Here is a 21,797-nt window from a genome sequence, read left to right on the forward strand (position 1 = left end):
ACTTTTTGTTGTTTTTTTCTTCTTCCTCCTCCTTTTCCTTTCCTTCTCCAACAATTCAAGGCACATACCGTTAGGTGAGGTTTGGCATAATGGGCGCGTATGCAGTGTGGGTGTCGGCTCAGAGCCACAGAGGCTCAGCATAAGGTGTCAGAGACCAAGAAGGTGAGAAGGAAGTCCCCACAAGAGGGCAGCCTGATATGGCCTTGGCAGTCTGGAGAGGGTAAAGAGAGTTCCACAAGGAGGGCACCAGCAGCTACAGCCCAGGCATAGCCAGGGTGTCAAAAATCAAGTCGAGTGGGGAGGGCGTCACCAGAGACTTAGGTATAGGTTTTTGGAGACTGAGCAGAGGAAAGTGGGCCTCCATACAAGGGGGCATCTTGGAGGAGAGTCCACAGGATGTCAGAGGGCATCCACCTGGGGGTGGAAGGGAGTTGGCCTAGAGTCATGGGATGCTAGAGCCGCCATGGGCTGCAGAGGGAATTCTTGTGGGAAGGGAGCAGCGTCAGCAGCAGCCAACAGAAGGATATTGGAGCCTAAGCAGAGTAAGGAGGGTGTGCTCTGTCAGAGGCAGTGAAAATCGAGGAGGGTGTTTATCTAGGAGGAAGGCCCAGCATGGTCTCTAGAGGCCTGAGGATGTTAAAGTAGTGCCCACTCAATGAGGGGACTCGTATGAGACGTGGGAGTCCAAGCAGGGGGATGAGGGCTACTATCCAAGGAACAGCTCAGCCCAAGAGGGTGAGTAGGGCATTCATGGGGATAGGAAAGGATACGTGGGGTGTTGGAGCAAAAAAAAAAAAAAAAAAAACAACGAAGGCATCCTTCCACAGTATCAGGTCAGAGGGAAGGAGAAGAGGGCAGAGGAGCAAAGGCAGTGAAGAGAGTTTCATACAGGATTAAATAAATAAATATGTAAAGAGTAATGGCAACCAGCCTTCTCACTGTTAGAAAGGAGATTTAAAATATGAAAGGAGGGAGAATTAGAAAGAACGTTGGGACATTTGATTAGAATTAGAGCTATCCTATGAACTTGTTTTCAATATGTAGAGATGGACATAGAAATAAATATAGATATAATATGTACATACATACACGTAAGTCAAACAAATTCCCTAACCATGTCCACTGAGAGAGCCTGAGAGCAGCCCATCCCAATGGCAATGAACTCTCCAAGCTCCCAAATTATGCCTTCTAAGTGCTGCTCCTCACCAAAAGCCACCAGGGCTTCTTGGAGAATACAAAAAATTCCAGGGCTGGGGCAGGGAAAATGAAAGATGAGGATAGACCATCTGGTTGGTACCAGAAAGTAAGGAAATGCACAGAATGATGGAGAGATGTCAAAAGGGAAGTGCGAGTCAGCTTGAAGGAGTTCCACCTGGCCAATTTGAGATTCAAAATAAGTAATGATAACAGATTACCTAATGAATCAACAGTAATCTAGTGAATAAAATACTGAGTCTAAGTTGATACAAAGGAACAAATAAATGAATGGAAAGTTTGATGAGGAGGGCATATTTACATAGTTTCAGAATAACTCCCCATAAAATCATGTTAATTACAAAAAAAGGAAATGAGTAACTTTGTAATGGAGAAGCCTGGCAGATACCGCTTTAATCAAGTCCCAGTAATAGGACAAATCAAGATGAAGTCCCCACCTTCCAGGATGCAATGAGAAAGATACAGCATCCCTTCAGTGATATTCCTGCCAAAGATGCATAACCTGAATCTAATCATGTGCAATCATCAAACTCTAATTGAGGGACATGCTACAAATTATTGGCATGTAATGCTCAAAGTTGTCAGGGTCAAATAAATCAAGGAAATACTGAGGAACTATTCCAAATTGAAGGAGACTGAAGCCATACAGCTTAATGCAATGCATGGTTCTGGACCGGATCCTTCCGCTATAAAGCACATTTACAGGCAGTTGGCAGAGCTTGAACCGGCCTTGTGGAATAGACTACAGTAAACAATCAATGATAATCTCCTAATGTTGAAGATTGGATTTTTGGTCTGTAAAAAAGTGTTCTTGTTTGTAAGAAATATATACCAAAATATTTGGGGATGACGAGGCAACATGTCAGCAACTTACTCTCAAATGATTCTCAGGGAAAAAACTTTTTTTTTTTTTTAAAGATTGGCTCCTGAGCTAACAACTGTTGCCAATCTTCTTCTTTTTTTTTCTTTTTCTCCCCAAATGCCCCTGGTACATAGTTGTATATTTCAGCTGTGGGTCCTTCTAGTTGTAGCATGTGGGACGCCGCCTCACCATGGCCTGACGAGTGGTGTCATGTCTGCACCCAGGATTTGAACCTGCGAAACCCTGGGCTGCTTCAGTGGCGAAGCGGAGTGCGTGAACTTAACCACTCGGCCACAGGGACGGCCCGACCACCCCCCCCCCCAAAAGATTTGTTTGTACTTACTTACAACAGTTTGAAACTGTTTCAAAAATAAAAATTTAAAACATATATAATCGTTTCAAATAGGGATAAATACATTTTGAGTTTTTTTATTTTTGATTGGTTTTTCTTTTAAATAAGGGGAGTGCCTGAATAACTTTACTCCAATACCTGGGTGAAATGGATAAATTTCTAAAGCATAATTTACAGCATTCAGGTAGATCACGTAAATCTGAACTCTCCTAGAGTGGAACATCTAGAAATGCTGGTGACATTTTTTAAAAATTATTTTAAAAGCATGAATGAGTTTACAAGAGGGTAGAGTATCCTCAGAGAAAAAAAAACATGGAAACACAAAATAGGGAAGGACTATAAGCATAAAAGAATTCAAAAGAGCCAATGAACAAACTATTAGGACTCCTAAGAGAGTTCAGCAAGTATCTCACATATATCTCAGATACATTGCTGATGAAGGAGCCACATATGAACTCAAACTCAACTCTGAATTAAATAACAGCAGTGTTCAATAGAAAAAGAGAGGTAAAATATTTCATTCAAAATAGTTTTAAAATTACAAAGTAATTAAAAATAGTATTAGCAAAAGTGAATGAATCTCATTAAGAAAATAATAAATGTTGTTGAAGGACATAAGACACCTAAATAAACAGTAAATGGGAATTTTCAATATTATACTCACATCAATCCTTTGCAAACTAATTTATAAATCTAATGCAATCTCAATCAAAATCTAAATGAAATTATTTGTGGACCTTTTCAAATGGGTTCTAAATTTACGTGGAAGCATAAATGTACAAGAATAAATTGGACAAAAAAATGAAATAAACAAGATAAGCCCACTTATTCTATGATTTAGCAAAAAGCTTTATAAAGCTATAGGAACTTTCGAGAAACAAAATTGTCCCAGGAACGGATAAATAGATAAATGCACCAGAAAAGAGGCGATTTATAGACGGAAGTATGTATGCACAATTGGGAAGCATTATGAGTCGGCAGGGGGAGCATTTGGACTATTAAACATACGTTGTTGAAACAATTAGCTATCACTATGGAAAAATTAAGTCGTGAAATAAAAAATAAGTCCAGATGAATCAAAAACATAAATATGAAAAAAATGAACTATTTGAGTCAAAAAAAGACTAACTTTATGAACTTTGCTTAGAAATATATTACTTAAATTAGTCCAAAATAAGAAAAATAAAAGAAGAAAACATTAACAAAAGTAGCTATATCAGAATTCAAAAGTTCTACTTAATCAGAAATAGCATATGCAAAGATAAGACAAACAATAGATAGCTAGAAGAACACATATAACGAAGAATTATTTTTAAAGATTTGATACCAAGAGAACTCCCAAAATTCAAGAAGACAAAGACAAACAAAAGAAAACTTGTGCAAAACGTATCAACAGGCAATTCGCAGAATCCAAAAAGCCAATGAACACATGAAAAGATGATAAAAGTCACCTATAACCAGGAAAGTGTAAATCAAAATAATGATATACTATTTTTTATCCATCACATAAGCCAACATTTTAAGATCTAACAGTATTAAATACTGATAAGGGTATGAAAAAATCAAGTTCTCAGACACATCACTGGTGGGAGTAAAAATTATTACAACATTCTAGAAGACAATTGGGTTGTATCTATTAAATGTACATACCTGATTTCTCAGCAATTCTACTTTCAAGTCTCTGGGTTAAAACAACTAACTATGGGGGCTGCCCCAATGGTGTAGTGGTTAAGTTTGCATGCTCTGACCCAGGGTTTACAGGTTCGGATCCCGGGCACAGACCTACACACCGCTCGTCAAGCCATGCTGTGGCAGCATCTCACTTGCAAAGTAGAAGAAGATTGGCACAGATCTTAGTCTCTCACACACACACACACACACAAAATACATATGGAGAAGGAGACAGATACAAAGGTGAGTATTGCACATGCTTTATCATAGAAAAGAAAATGAAAGATAGTAACCACACAATGCAATAGAAGAATAAGGAAACACCAAGGATTATTATTCAGTTGTTGTGAGAATGAATTATGTCTGTATTTATTAATATAGATAGTCCTCAAAAATAATGTTGAATAAAAAAGTAAGCTGTTAAATAATGTGTACAACTATTTCATGTTAAAAAAGTCAGGAAAATAATGTTTTCCGTGTGTGTGTATGTGTGTGTGTGTGTATGTGTGTGTGTGTAAGGGCACATAAAAGAACTCTCGTAATGATGATTGCATCTGCTTGAAGGTTGAGTCAATATGGATCATGATAGAGGTCAAGGTCAAGATGGGATTTTGTTTCTAAATGTTCTAATTTTTAAAGAAATGATCATATGTTCATTGTGTACTTTTTTAAAACTTGAGAAAAAAAGACCAGAAGCAAATATACCAAAAAGCTAACACTGGCTAATTCCCACTTGTGGGCAGGTGAATGAGTTTTCTTGTCTGACTTCAACATGTATTCTCTTTTTTCTATTCCAGGAAAAGTGAACTTGCTCAGTTTGAAAATACATAATTACTACTATTCATTGGTTTCAAATAATTTTATAAATTCTTTCATGCCCTGAGAGATTAAAAAATCTCTAAGTTCTGCCCTAAATAGAAAGTCTGAATTACCAAGAGGTTCCATTTACCTTGAACCTTTCTTCCCTGGCATGTTTCCACTGAAGAAGTCAATTTAAGCGTGCGTGTTAAAGTGCTCAAATATGTGGCATTCCAGATGAGTTATAAGAATGAAAAGACAGAATTCTTGTTATTACTAATAAATGTAATTCATCGTCTTCTGCAAGAAGAAAGTGTGGTATTTGCAGGAGGACTGGGGAGGGGGAGAGAGAGGTTCCTCACAGGCTTTGCTGGGCTCGGTGCAGCCAAGCGCGGACTAGCTTCCAGGATATCATGGCTGTTGAGAGTAATCTACAGCCTTTTCAGTCTGTAGAGTTTTTGCTGAGATTTGAAGCCTAAAGCTTTGAAATCTGAGTTCCCTCAGGAAACAATATCCCAAAGACGTAAAGCCCCACTGCTGCGTGTGAGGACTTGGGCTCCAAGGACTGAAAATACCGCCTGTGGCCAGTGTGTCTGAGAAGCATTTACTACATGACCACAAACCAGTCATGAACCAAGGGTCTTGATCCCCAAGTAAAGAGAGGAAATTATCTGACACTTTTACTTGCCTTTACTGTGATGTATGATATTCAGGCAACCAAATAAATTGAGCAGAGACTAGAAGATGTGATACTCGTTGGGAGAATACGTGCTGGCGAGCATCGACCTTACGGGCTTCTCAGGCAGGTCTTACTAATACGAAATCTATAGGGAAGAAAAATATGTATTCTTTCTGTATCGTATTTAGACAGACTTCATTTTCACCCTCTGTGTGTCGTCAATACCCGCCATCTGTTTGAAGAACAAGTTTTCTAATCTTGCCAGGAAACCAGGAGCGTTAAATGACCTGATGCACATGAATTGTAGCAAGTTCAGCGCATAAACAGATCAGTTTGGTGCTTCATCAGTTTGCTGCTTTTAAAATCACTTCAAGATTTGAAGCCTTATCCATCGTCTCCTCTGTCAAAGACGTCTCGAGGAGAGAGACAAGCAGCGCCATCCGTAAAGGCCACTCACGAGTCTGTGGCTTACTTTGTCTCTCTCACCTGTCCTCAGAGACGCCTATTCCAGACTCAAGCTCACCAACAGCTCTCATCACATAGGTTCTTTCAAGGTTTTGAAGTGAAGCAAGTACCACTGCAAAGGCCCTAGGATTTAAAAGTGAAGTGAAAGTTCTGTTTTTAACTGCTGGGTCCGAAGTTTTCTTCGGTGATAACACATGAGGGTATCATAAGTTCAAAACTTGACCACATGCCTCTCTGACATTCAGGTCATTGTAGGGTTAAAATTACGCTATTGACTCAAAGAAATTTTAGTAAACAGGTTTTTTTTTTTTTAGCTTAGGAAAGCTCCCACAGCAGTCTCATCACAAGACTCACTCATTCTCCCCTCCAAAGAAATTTAAAAAAAAAAACAAAAGAAATAGATAAGTGCAAAGAACGTATATATGTAAGTGGAAAGCAAATGTTTTCTATTAAAAAATTAATGACGAGGGGCTGGCCCCGTGGCCGAGTGGTTAAGTTCGCGCGCTCCGCTGCAGGCGGCCCAGTGTTTCGTTGGTTCGAATCCTGGGCGCGGACATGGCACTGCTCATCAAACCACGCTGAGGCGGCGTCCCACATGCCACAACTAGAAGGACCCACAACGAAGAATATACAACTATGTACCGGGGGGCTTTGGGGAGAAAAAGGAAAAAATAAAATCTTTAAAAAAAAAAAAAATTAATGACGAATAAATTAATCAGGAAGAGCCCCTACTGACTCTCTAGAATCAGGAGTTTCAGAGGAACAATAGATTGGAGAAAATGGCTATTTCCTAGGCTAGTGTGCGGACATTCTAAGTCCAAAACAAACCATTGGACTTACGTAATTCACACGTCTATAGAGAGACTTGGGTTTGTGAGGCAGACGCTGAGTTTTCTTTTCTAGTCAGGCTCTGAGACCTCAGATTGTGTCCCACAACCACAGGCAGATAAAACAGAAACGATGGAGTTCTTGTTCCCTGAGAGGAGGCTATGCCCATATGAGCTGATCACAGATGGACAGAACGCAGAGGATGAGCCCTGGTCCGTGCTTTTGAGCCAATGTAACCTCTGCCAAGACTTACAGTCTCTCTGTTTACTCTGACTCTTGTCTTCCCAGAGGATGAAAAGAGGCTAATGAGACCCGTCAGAGGACAAAATTCATTGGTCCACATTTTGGACTAATTGAATCCATAAAAAAGGTACTGGTATGAATAAATGAGTTTGGCAAGATTGTATGATGAGAGATGTATATGTAAGACCAGTTGTATTGGAAGCACTTTGAGACTGGCAAAGACCTCTGAAAGTCTGACCCCTCCATAAAAGCAAGGAGAACTCTGGCAAAAATTATCAAAATCAATTTTTTCAGAACTCTGGAAATTAACCAAAGGGTTGCAACAATTGGAAGAACATTTATTTGAGAAAGCCAGTTGAATTTTGGTAAGAACAGTGAGCTTTTGGTGTTTTAACTTGTCCTATTTCCATCCACCTTTCCCCAGCTCCACAGTAACCTTGAAAATCAAAAGCCTCACATCTACAGCGAAATCAGCAGCCTCATAGTCAGTGGAAGGGGAAGAATGAGTTTGGACCTCCTCAATGGCCCTACCCCAAAAGATCTGTCACTTTTGGACCTGTCAGCAGCTCCCTGAAAGGCTCTATTTTCAGGGCTGCTCTTTATCTGACTTGATTCAGAGCTTGTTCTTTGAGAACAGCCCTATCACCAGGGTGTTGGCTAAAATCAATCCGTGGTAATTGCTTAACATCAAAGCTGCCTGAGGCAATGAGACTGATTGGGGCTCAGAGGAGGCTAACCAAGAAACATAAAAGGAAGAACTGAAGAACAAGATGTCCATCAGGAAATCTGAAAAGCTTTGACATCTCCGTAGGAATCTAGAAGATCGCACACAGGTGCAGAGCTCAACACGGGACCCGGAAAAACTTGAGAAGGCCCTAATCTTACCTCTGACTAACCGTGAGCCTCTGTGAAAGCAGGAATGGAAGGTTAAGGCAGGATGGTAAACCACCTGCTGGAGCATTGAAAGCATGCCCAATACAAAAACAGAACCTCTCAGAAAATGCTTGGAAATTTATTGATTCAAGGCATTTAAGGAGATCTTTATCCAATTTTTCACTAACTGAGCTGACTGAGCAGAGACTTAAGTGGCTGCACATGACAAAGAATGCAGATTTGACAGAATTAGTCCAGAAATCACAAAACCAACAAACAGCAAAAACAATGACAAGACCAAACAACAACAAACCCTGGGGGGCAGCAAATCTGATTTCCAAAGTGGTGATATTATATTATCTAAAATGTGCAGTTTTCACCAAAAATTACAAGACATGCACACAGATAGGAAAGTACAGCCCACACACAAGGGAACAAAGCAATCAATAGAAACCGTCCCTGAAGAAGCCCAGATGTTGAACTTACCAAATAAGATTTTAAATTAGCTGTTATAAATATGGCCAACAACTAAAGGAAACCGTGTCAAGACAATTAAAGGAAAATATGAGAATAATATCTCACCAAACAGAGAATGAAATATCGAAAATAGGCAAATACATAAAGACAGAAATTAGATTATTGGTTGCTAGGGGCTGGGAAAGGAAGGAATATTGAGTGATTGGTAGTGAGTTTCTCTTCTGGGTGATAAAAAATATTTTAAAATTAGATAGCGGTCAGAGTCAGCCCCGACAGCCTAGTGGTTAAGTTCAGCACACTCCACTTTGGCTGCCAGGGTTCAGTTCCCAGGCGTGGACCTACACCGCTCTGTTAGCAGCCAGGCTGTGCTGGCAGCCTACATACTAAAAAATAAAGGAAGATTGGCACAGATGTTAGCTAGCTCAGGGCAAATCTTCCTCAGCAACAACAACAAAAAAATTAGATAGTGGTGATGGTTGTACAACCTTGACTATACTCAAAAACCACTAAATTATACAACTTAAAAGGATAAATGTTATGATGTGTGAATTATATCTCAATAAAGTTATAATAAAACATCAACTGTATTTCTATACAGTAGCAACAATTAGAAATTGAAACTTAAAAAATGTTATTTGCAATGAGATCAAAAATATGAAATAATTAGGAATAAGTTTAACAAAATATGTGAAGGATTTGTATGTGGAAAACTTCAAACATTACTGAAGGAGATTAAGGAAGACCTAATTTAATGGTGAGATACACTCTGTTCATGGGTTGGAAAAAAATAGACTCACATATATTGACAATTGACTTTTGAAAGGTGCAAAGGCAATTCAGTGGAGAAAGGATGGTCTTTTCAACAAATGATGCTGGAACAATTAGTCATATGCAAAAAAAAATGGAACTTCAATCCATACACAAAAATTGACTAAAAGTGAGTCATAGACCTAAATATAAAACTAAGACAATAAAACTTCTATAACTAAACATAGGAGAATTTCTTTGTGACATTGGGTTGGTCAAAGATTTCTTATGTACGACAACAAAAGCATGATCCATAAAAGGACAAATTAATAAACTGAATTTTCATCAAAATTTAAAACTTCTGCTCTTCAAAAGAGACTGTTACGAAAATGGAAAGATAAGTCACAGATTTGGGGAAAATACTATTAGCGTTATTAACTATTTGATAAAGCCACCTTCACAGCTGGAAGCTGGGATTCAAGCTCAAGTGTGTCTGACTCTGAAGCCCATGTTCTTCACCATGTTCAGACAGGTCCCCTCACATAGCACTTAACACTATACCTGGCCCATGGCACATGCTGAATAGGTAATTGTTGCAAGAATGATAGCAGATTAAGTAGGACGGAACTCATTGTATGCATATGACTAAAGCAGCACCACTCGAAACTATACAGATCATTAAATAATAAATATTGAGAGAAAATAGAGGCAGATGATAACTTTCACTTGTTGGTCCAGAAAGAAAAATGTATAGAATACAATAAATTGAGGCATTCCAGGAGTCGGATCTATAGAGGAGGCAAAATTTTACCCTTACCCTCTTAGGGCTCTTTTTAACTGGGCATGGGAATTAAATTGACTTAAGACAAATCAACAGGAGAAAAGCAGACACGTGTATTTAGTACAAGTTTTGCGTGACACAGGAGCCTGCATAAGGAATGAAGACCCAAAGAAATGGCGAAACCTCGTTGCTTTTATATGGGGTTGAACAAAGAGAGACAATTGTGGAAAAGTGACTGAACTCCGTGGGGCAGTAAAGGAAAAGAGGAATTATTTTAACAAGGTCTGTTTATGTAGAGTTCTCTCCATCCCAATTTCTTTGTCCTTGACGTCAAGTGTTACTTTTCTTCTGGTACAGGGAGGACATCTTTATTCTGGGAATTTCATATCCTGCTTCTACGCAAAAGAAGGAAGGTCATAGTGTTTTTCTTGTATTTGCTGTTTTTCAGTGCCTTTAGCTCAAAATAGCCAATATGCCAGAGTAGCATAGTTTGGAAAGGCATGTTCGGAACTCGATCAGATCCTAGAGGGCAGATCAGGCTTGGAGAATTATCACTTTTTTAAAATATTGTGTAGACTTCCCGGAAGACCCAAAATTTCAAGAACTGCATCAAATGGGAAAGAAAGCATTGTCTAGGCATTTAAACTTCATGAAATCAACAGCAGCTTCACATTAATCAGATTGAGCTTTTGATTGATGTCTAGAGAACAACTGACTTAATAAATTGGCCTCAGCTTACATTTAAGGGAAACAATATGCTTATGTGCTATCTAACACATATTCATGATTATATACCAGTTAGTATCCAATGTTAAATGAAACCAACAAGTGAAAAAACTCTAAGCAATCTTGGTCTGCATTTAAATGTCTAAGATTACTTGTTCATGGGTTCATAATATATACTCTAAATAGTCATTTGTTTAACATGTTAATCTGGATCTTGTATTCTAATCCCCAACTTCCTTACGAGGCAAAGAAAATACAAAACAAAAAAATACAAATATACAAAAATAGTACCCAGCAGTTGGGTATGGTGAAAAGTAGATCAACTTGTTGGAACACTGCTGTATTTTATCTCGTTTCACAGATGTATCAACTGTAAGATGAACAATTATGTTCCGTACTGCTATAAAAGGGGAAAAAGTAGCCCACAAACCACTGTCAATTAAACCAACACAATGCTTTTGTATCACTAAGAAATTTTATTTTAAACTTAATGAAAGAGCTTTTCTAGAACTTAGTCAGATAAATATTCAGTCATATATCCCTCTTGTATATACATAAAAAGGAAAAAAGAAAGAAATTGTTAAAAGATTCCAAAAGTTTCTTCTCATTCAGAATTTGCTTCTTCAGAATGGCTTTGCAACCTGGAGTCATTGATGTCCTCATCGTTCCACAAGGCGTTTTCATCTATGTCATCAAGAACGTGGTGGTGTGGCACTTCTTAGGGGAGGGCCACAGTAGTGTCACTGGGCACTGACAGCCATGCTGGCCTTTTCCTAATCTAACCAGAGAGTGGCAGTGGAAGGTTTTTCAGACAACAGCCAAGTCTTTCATTCCTTCCTCAAGTGATCTTTAAACAGTATGTTGGCCGAAGCATTGAAGGCTGCGGTTGTCCAGTCCTACACCAGGAATTGCAACCAAAGGCTGCATACACCGGCAGTGACAGCTAAGACATGAGACAGTGATTGCAAGAGGCTGTTGATTGCAAGATACATCCCAACTTCAGAGAAGTAAAATGTGCAAGAAAACGTATATCTTAGAGTCCTTTGGTCTGCCACTTGCTATTTGTGTCATCATGGGCAACAGATGAAAAATGTTTAGAGCCCAGGATTTGGAGTGAGAAGAGAGCTACACTGGAATGCCGATCCTGTGGCTCATTAGCTGTGGAAGCTTGGGCAAAGTATTGAACGTTCTGCAGATTCAATTTCCCCATCTGTCAAGTGAGCATGTGGAAATACATAGTTATTGAAGATATTGTTCTGAGAAATTAATTCCAGACACCCAGTGGTTGTTCAGCAAATATTAGGTATAATTATTATTCATATCTTTGAATCTGAGCTTCCTCATTTGTATTACAGGGAGAATAATGATAACATTTATCTTACTCTACGTGTAGAGTTATTCAATGTGTATCGAGTGAACGCTTTTGAAATCACCATACTAGGCAAAAATATAATATTTGAAGGAACTACTATGCTTTTATGTTGGTCTGCATTGCTTTACTCATCATTACAAAGATTGTCTATGTGACTCCCAGGCATGAGAAATGAACTTGCATACATGAGATGAGACCCACCTTGTCACTCTTCCAACCAAAAAGAGCTAAGAACTCAAAAAGTATCTTAGCAGAACATTGCACTAGAACAAATAGTTCCATCTCTAAAAGTACATCCTAATCTCATCCACTTGAATGTTAGAATACAGTCCATTACGAAATATTAAAAAGTTAGAATGTAGGAATGCTTTCTGTCCCTTTTTACACTAGACTAGTGTCAGCCCTGGTGACCTAAAGGTTAACATCTGGCCCTCTTGCTGCTGTGGGTTCATTTCCCGGTCAGGGAACCACACCACTCATCTATCAGTTGTCATACTGTGGTGGCGGAATGTTTGCTGTGATGCTGAAAGCTATGCCACCAGGATTTCAAATGCCAGCAGGGTCACCTATGGTGGACAGATTTCAGTGGAGCTTCCAGACTAGACAGACTAGGAAGAAGGACCTGGCCACCCACTTCTCAAAAAACGGGCCATGAAAACCCTAAGAATAGCAGGGGAGCATTGTCTGATAGAGCGCTGGAAGGAGAGAGGATGGTGCAGAAAGACCAGGCGGGTTCTGCTCTGCAGCCCACAGGGTCACTAGGGGTCAGAATCGATTCAATGGTACTAACAACAACACGTGCCAGAATATCGGGATATTTTGGTTAAAATGTGTTGTAGGGAGTGGGTAATTATATTATTATCAGTACGTGTCCATGTTAACGGTACATCTCTTCACAAGATGATACAGACTTTTTAGGTTTTTGCTTTCTAACCTGAGGAAGCACAATTTAAATGTACTTTGATAATGAAATCTAATTTCAGTAGATAGGAATTTTGGAACATTGGAGAGTATTGAGAGGGAACATATCCTCCATTATGCCAGCTGAAAGTCAGGGTTGATATTAAGAATAATTTCTGTCTAAAGCAGAGAAGAAATAGCAATAAAGACAAATCACTTAGTCACTTGTATAAAAAGAATATGAATTAATAGATTGTGTTATATTTAAACAATACTCAAATTGTAAACAACTTCCAACATCAGTTTGAATTCTTCATTTGCGAGCAACAGAAACTCATTCCAGTTAACTGGCAAAAAGAGAATCTTTGGAACCCCACTGGGACTCACACAAGCCGAAGGGAAGGCGGGGCGACAGGTTTGGAAATGAAAAGACCTGGCAGCCTCAGCAGCAGGAACGCTGGCCCTGCCACCTGCGCCCACAGGGCGGTGAGGGACTCCAGCCATTTTCCCACTCTGTCCCTCTGAGCCATGGTCCTGGTGGAAAGTTCCCAATGGACTGAGTGGAAGTCATAAGAGTGTTGGGTAGTAATCTGGGGACTAGTGACTGGAGGCTCTTCTCCGGGGCGATGGGCTTGAGTTAGTGCTTTTGGAAATAAGTAAATCCCCCACAGTCAGCGGTCCAGATGAAGCCTTGGTCCCAATCAGTTGGGGCTCCCCGCCCCCTTCCCCACTTAGGCTCCTGATACCCTTCTGGGCCACCTCTTATGGTCAACATAGCCAGATAAGTGTGGGTGGGAGGCTTCACAAAACACCTAATCTGACTATATGACTTTGCCAGGAAAAACCTCTTAATGGCTTCCAGTTGCCCTCTAGGTAAAAATTCAAGCTTTTTGTCTGGCTCTTCATAGTCTCTGAAAGCAAATTTCGTGCTCAAATTCTGGCTCCACCAGTTGCCATCTCACTTTCTGTGCCTAACTTTCATTGTCTGTAAAATGGGCATAATAATGCTGTGTGACTAAAAGAGTTAATATACATAATACAATTGGAGCAGTGCCTGGCACAGAATAAGGGCTTTGTAGGAATGATTAAGCACTTTGCCAATGCTTTATCTTTATAATTATCTAGTGAACAAAGCATCCAGCTTAGTCTTGGTAACAGAGTTGCAGGCACCTAAGTCCCACTGTGAAAGATTGTGTATGCATTACTAGCGAAGTAATTTCCAAAAAAGAGACTGGGATGCTGTTAGGAAGAAAAAAATAAATGTTGGATGGTATATTAGTCAGAGTTCTCCAGAGAAACAGAATGAATAAGAGATGAGAGAGAGAAAGAGAGAGTGAGCGAGAGAGACTGATCTATTATAATGAATTGGCTTCTGTAATTATGGAGGTTGGCTAATCCCAAGCTCTGCAGGGTGAATCAGCAAGCTGGAGACGCAGAAGAGCTGAAGGTTTAGTTCCAGTCTGAAAGCCAGCAGCCTCAAGACCCAAGAAGAGCCCATGTTTCAGTTCAAGTTCAAACACAGGAAGAAATCCAGTGTCCCATTTGGAAGGCATTTAGACAGAAAAGAATTCTCTTACTTGGGGGAGGGGCAATCTTTTTGTTCTACTGAGGCCTTCAATGGGTTGGATGAGGCACGTTAGGGAATGGCGATCTGATTTACTCAGTCTACTAACTTAAATATGAATCTCATCCAAAAACACCCTTACAGAAACACTCACAATGATGTTTGACCAAATATCTAGGCACTCTATGGTCCAATCAAGTTGACACATAAAATTAACCATCACAGATGGCAAATAAGTAAATAAATAGCAACAAAATTCCACATACAGTAATTTGATTATAGCTACTTTGACAGAATATTGCGATTTATTTAAATAGCTCAAATTCACAGACAACACATCAGCCTTGAAAGTTATTATTCTACAACTGAAACCACAGAAATACGAAGGATCATAAGAGATTATTATAAGCAACTATATGCCAACAAATTGGACAACATAGAAGAAATGGATAAATTCCTAGAAACATATAATCTTCCAAGACTGAATCAAGGAGTAGAAAATCTGAACAGACAAATTACTGGTAATAAAATTGAATTAGTAATCAGAGGACTCCCAACAAACAAAAGTCCAGGACCAGACAGCTTCACAGGCGTATTCTACCAAACACTTAAAGAAGAGTTAATACCTGTCTTTGTCCAAAAAAGTCAAGAGTATAGAACACTTCAAAACTCATTCTATGAGGCCAGCATTACTCTGATACCGAAACCAAAGACATTACAAAAAAAGAAAAGTACAGGCCAATATCCCTGGTGGACATAGATGCAAAAATCCTCAACAAAATATTATCAAGCTGAATTCAACAATACATTAAGAGAACCATACACCATGATCAAGTGGGATTTATTCAAGGATGTAAGGGTGGTTCACCATCCACAAATCAATCAATATGATACATTGCATTAATAAAACAAAGAATAAAAATCATGTGACTGTCTCAATACACGCAGAAAAAGGTTTTGACAAAATTTAACATCCATTTTAATAAAAACTCTCACTGAAGTGGATATAGAAGGAACATACCTCAACATAATAAAGGCCATATACGACAAATCAACACCTAACATCATACTCAACAGTGAAAAGCTGAAAACACTTCCTCTAAGATGAGGAACAAGACAAGGATGCCCACTCCTGCCTTCAATGTAAGATTGGAAGCCCTAGCCACAGCAATCAGACAAAAAAAGAAAGAAAGAAAGAAAGAAAAGGCATGCAAATTGGAAAGGGAAAAGTGAAATTATCACTGTTTGCAGATGACATCATACTACATAAAGAAAACCCTTAAGACTCTACCAAAAAATTATTAGAACTAATAAATGTATTCAGTAAAGTTGCAGGATACAAAATTAAAATACAGAATCTGTTGTGTTTCTATACACTAATAAAGATTTATCAGAAAAATATTTTTAAAACAGTCTTATTTACAACTGCATCAAACAGAATAAAATACTTAGGAATAAATTTAATCAAAGAAGTAAAAGACCTACACTCTGAAAACTATTAAAGAGGGAAGATGACACAAATAAATGGACAGATATATTGTGCTCTTGGATTGGAGGAATTAATGTTATTAAAATGTCCATACGACCCAAAGCAATCTGCAGATTCAATGCAGGCCCTATCAAAATACCAACGGCGTTTTTCACAGAGCTAGCACAAATAATTCTAAAACATGTGTGGAACCACAAAAGACCCCAAATAGCCAAAGCAATCTTGAGACGAAGAAACAAAGATGGAGGAATCATGCTCTCTGATTTCAAACTATACTACAAAGCAACAGTCATCAAAACAGTAGGGGACTGGCACAAAAACGGACACATAGATCAACGGAACAGAATAGAGAATCCAGAAATAAACTAGCACTTATTTGGTCAATTAATCTACAGCAAAGGAGGCAAGAATATACTATGGGAAAAAGTCTCTCCGATAAATGGTGTTGGAAAAACTGGACAGCTACATGCAAAAGAATGAAACTGAACCGCTGTCTTACCCCATATACAAAAGTAAATCCAAAATGGATTAACGACTGAAATGTGAGACTTGAAACCATCACACTCCTAGAAGAAAACATAGGCAGTAAACCCTTTCACAGCCATCTTAGTAATATATTTTTGGATCCGTCTCCTCAGGCAAGGGCAACAAAAGCAAAAGTAAACAAATGAGATTACATCAAACTAAACAGCTTTTTCACAGCAAAGGAAACCATCAACAAAATGAAAAGGCAACCTACTAACGGGAAAAGATATTTGCAAATAATATATCCAATAAGAGGTTTAGATCCAAAATATATAAAGAACTCATACAATTCAATACCAAAACAATGAACAATCTGATTAAAAAAATGAACAGAGGACCTGAATAGGCATTTTTGCAGAGAAGACACGTAAATGGCCAACAGACACATGAAAAGATACTCAGTGTCACTAATCATCAGGGAAATGCAAATCAAAACCACAGTGAGGTATCACTTCACACCTGTCAGAATGGCTATGATCAAAAAGACAAAAAATAACAAGCGTTGGTAAGGATGTGGGGAAAAGGGAACCCTAGTGCACTTTTGGTGGGAATGTAAATTGGCACAGCCACTATGGAAACAGTTTAGAGGTTCCTCAAAAAATTAAAAATAGAACTACCACATGATCCAGCAATTCCACTTCTGGGTACTTACCTTAAGAAAACGAAAACATTAATTCAAATAGATATATATGCACCCCTATGTTCATTGCAGCATTATTTACCATAACTAAGATATGGAAGCAACCTACATGTCAGCCGACAGATGAACGGATAAAGAAGACGTGGTACAGGTGTATATCACATAGAATATAGACAATTACTCAGCTGTAAAAAGAACAAAATCTTGCCATTCGGGACAACGTGGATGGATCAAGAGGATGTTATGCTAAGTGAAATAAGACAGACAGAGAAAGACAAATACCGTACAATTTCACTTATATGTGGAATCTAAAAATCAAAACAAATAAACAAACAAATAAAACAGGAACAGACTCATAGATACAGAGAACAAACTGGTGGTCACCAGAGGGCAGCGGGTTGGGCGAAACAGGTGAAGGGGATTAAGACATATAAACTTCCAGTCATAAAATGAATAAGTCATGGTGATGTAATGTACAGCATAGGGAATATAGTCAATAACATTGTAATAACTTTGTATGGAGGCAGGTGGCTACTAGTCTTATCATGGTGATCACTTTGTAGTGTATATAAATGTCAAATCACTGTGTTGTACACCTGAAACTAGTATAATACTGTGTGTCAATTACACTTCAATTTTAAAAAAGATTATTGTTTAAGCAAATGAAGAGCGGGATGGGAATCTCAACAGGCTAGTATTTGGATATATTATGGACAGTTTCTTTTTGAACTGCCGTGCGTACCAGTTTAAAGTTTATTTATTAGACCAGTAGGGACCAGAAATGTTGTATAGATCTAAATGTGCATTATTATGCATACGGTTAATAAAACAAATTCTAAACTAAATTAATAATGATGAAATTAAATTAGTAATCATAAAATTTATGAAAATTAATAAGCCAAAACTGTCTGGGACACTGATAATGGTATCTCTGCCCTAAACATTGCATGGATCACCTAGGAAATGGTGCATTGCGAAGTGGAGGTTTGCAACATTGCCAGGCGTTATGTGTCAGCAAAACCTCTCAACTCTAGCAATATGATTATCTAAATCTAGTGGATTTTGAGTAACTAGTGCTTAGTGAACAAAAAATAAAAATCTGTGTAAACCATGCAATTTCACACCAGTTTGAAGCATTTTGGAGATGAACTTTTTACCCACCAATAGGCAAAACAGATCTCCCAAGGGCCTTTTACAAAGAGATGGGGAAGAGGATGAACCCACTTTATAGTCCAATATATCACCAGGACAGCTAGTTCAAGAAGTCATGGACAGTTAATTTGAGGACTTTTGATCCGGTAAACTTTCCCCAGTGTTTGCTATTTTCATCGGTCATAAGTAAATCAAACTTTAAAAGAGAGAGACAGAGAGAGAGAAGAAAAAAATGAAAAGGGGATGAGCGAAGGGAAGGGAAGAGCCAGAGAGGAAAGGAAAGAGGTGAAGAGGAGAAGGCAGAGGGGAGAGGACAGGGGAGAGAAGGGGAGGAGAGGGCGGAGGGAAAGGACCCTGCAATCTATCACTGACATCAGGAAGATGCCAAATAGGAATCCTAATATTGCCGCCTCCCCAAGGAAGAATAGAAGTGGGACCAGTAAGAATTACGATGGCATCCACAGGAGGGCGGCTCCCAGACCTTTAGAGGGAGCCATGTGGGGGTTGGAGGCAGCCCACAGGTGTTTAGTGGGAGGCCCCCAGCTTCCCTGAAAGCCCCACCCACTTCGATCCTTTACACCTGTGTTCACCCCACAACCTACAAAGTTCTGCTTGAGTCACTTTGAGAAGGTTCTCCAGCTATAAAATTAAGACCGCCCACCATGTCACCAGTAAAGGAATTAACCTTTGAGTGAGTGCGTGGTCTTGAGGAACTGAGTCTGCTAACTGTTCCTAAATCCTGAGGACTCCTAGTATGCGGTGCCCCCAGCCGCTGTCACCGGGCCCTATCACACCTGGGAAGTCATCCTCTCCTGTTGGCTCTGCAAAACATTGAAAAGTGCTTGTCTTGTATGACTAATCAAATTGTTTATAAGACATAAAGGCATCCCAGAAATTATCTCTAGAAGTAGCATCTGGAGCAGTTAATTTATGAACTCCAGGGATATATTTCCTTCTCCTGAATATGTAGGTAATTGGAACAGATACTCTCTAAGATTCCTTCCCCTACAAGAACATCAGAAACACCAAAAAAGTGTTTCCGAGGGTGACTTTCTGGAGTTTTGAGAACTAGGGTGAAATACAAAGAGAGAACCATCAGAACAATCCTGCCTTTTGTGGGACAACCTTATAAGGGCATTGAAATGTGCTCTGTGCGCTTCCACAGTGTGATGTTAGCTCTGGACTCTCAAATGCACTCTGAGTTTGCATATGACTGTCCAAAAACCAGAGTAAGGTGTATTTTTAATTCACAGCTTATAAATGTATGTAAGGAAGAAAAATGAAGTAAAATGAATAATTTTCTCATCAAATTTATTTGCTTTCTAGGTATGCACACTTTTAGACCCTAGGAAGCTACATAATTTATAAAACATAATGTTCCTCTTCCTGTGTGCCTTGGCAGCTTTATTCTTGCCCCAGAGGTCTCTCTGCTGTCATTCATTCTTCTTCTTTTACTCTTTCCTCGATCCTGTTTTAGCTTATTTCCATCATTATGTTCAGACAACATTTCGATGACTTTTTGAACCAGACACTAAAGTTGCTAAGCAAAGGCACTTATGTAGGCTCTCTCCGAGCTGGTTCTTTAACCGGCCCCTTCATGATTCCAAGCCCACATGCCCACTGGCCAGCTTTAGGGCCCCAGTGCAATTCAAGGAGAAGGAGAGACTTTTTATCCCAAGAGCCTTGTTGTTTAAGACATAGAGTTTGGTGACCTTTTCCTTTTTTTTATCATGATAGATGTTTTCTTTTACGTGGAGCCTCTGATTGTCACTGTCATCAGACCACTCTTTGAGCCTGATCTTTCATCACCCTTTGATTTCCTTAGGGTTTTGCAGATGTCTTTATTTCTCCATATAACTTGGGTCCATGGATGGGTGTGTGTCAGTTGCTCCATCACGTGGGGTGCAAAGACACGGAATCTGACCTTAAGGTTTCATCTTTGGACAAAACAAATTATACTGGCGTGAATCATAGACTCACAAACTCAGATAAAATTGGTCCACATATTGGAACATTCTAAGCCAGTAGAAACATCACCCTCATGAAGCAGTGGTCAAAGTCACTGAAAATTCCTTCTTAAAAAGGGGAAAAGATAAGCATCATTTCCAAGTCCCAGGGGTGAAAAACGTAGTGTCTTCTTAACTACTTAACAAGCCTGACATCTAGTGGTCATCTGGTATTTCTCAGGTAGCAGAGGAGACAGGTCTGCTCCGGTTCATTGGATGGAAGTGTTGGATGAATGTTGTGAGCGTGGCTCTGACGGACACAGTCAATGCGACTGGTGAAAAGGTGAAGCACAGAAAATTATGAAAGCCACCCACATATTTGTGACATCTGTCTATGATCAGATCACCTGAGTGATGGGGGACTCAAAGACATGAGTCCCAGGCAGTGACTTCACAAGAGAGGGACAGAGAGAGGAGAATGTGCACAGGGTAGTGTGTGTTTGTTAATAATCACCACCACAATAATAACTACTTTACGTGATACTAATGACAAGTCCTATCCTAAACGCATCGAACATCACCGTCTTCCCAGCAACCTTGAAAAATAAGTATTATAACACCTACAGCTGATGAAATTGTGAGGCTGTGACTTGCTGAGTTGCCCAAATTCTCAGAACAAAATTTAGTAGAGCCAAATGGCTCCTCCTAAATCCTGTACTTTCCAGCTGGGCAATGCTAGCGCAGCGTGCCCCAAAGGGCAGAGGGAGGGAGTGAGAGCAATTGTCCCCTCTGAATTGATAAGTTATTACAGGATCATCTATCTGTAAATTGAAGACAGCTAAAAGGAAAATTAAAAACATCTCTGCCTTAAAATGGAGTTCTTGGTTGTATGTGCTATTCAATTGACAAACATGTGAGAATTATATTAGACTCTCTCTTTTATCCTGTTAGTTTTTTCCTTTAGGATTTCATAATTTCCAGCTGGACACTATGCTAGAATACAAAGGACAATCAAAGAAATCCTTACTCCCGCCACATGCCCGTTTTTCTGACGAGAGAGCGAATTCCAGCAAGACGGGGATTGCTTGTCAATTGGCGCTTCCCTCCTTAGAGCCTGTGGGTGGCTGCTTGCTGTGCTGGACCGTTGCCACACAGGCCGGTGCTCCAGGCATTCTCGTGACCTAAGGCCAGGCCCCAGGAAGCCTGGTGACTTCTCTAAGATTTTAAGCTGAAAGATTATGGAGCCCAGGCAGTAAGCACACTGGGCCTTAAAATGCTTTGCAGGCTGAATTTTGAGTCACTCTAAAAGACCTATGATATCGGTCTGTTTGTAGCTCATAATTTCTGGGAGAACTGCTCTGAATCCTCACAACGTCTGAGAACCTCCGACAGGGTTCTCTCAGATCGCTTGTCCGAGTCAGAAATCCCTACTCTAACTGAGTCGGTGTGAGGCTCCTAGGGCCAACATGATCCAGAAAGACCTAGAACGTTT

The sequence above is a fragment of the Equus caballus genome, chromosome 30 (genome assembly GCF_041296265.1).
Source record: "Equus caballus isolate H_3958 breed thoroughbred chromosome 30, TB-T2T, whole genome shotgun sequence".
NCBI lineage: Eukaryota > Metazoa > Chordata > Mammalia > Perissodactyla > Equidae > Equus > Equus caballus.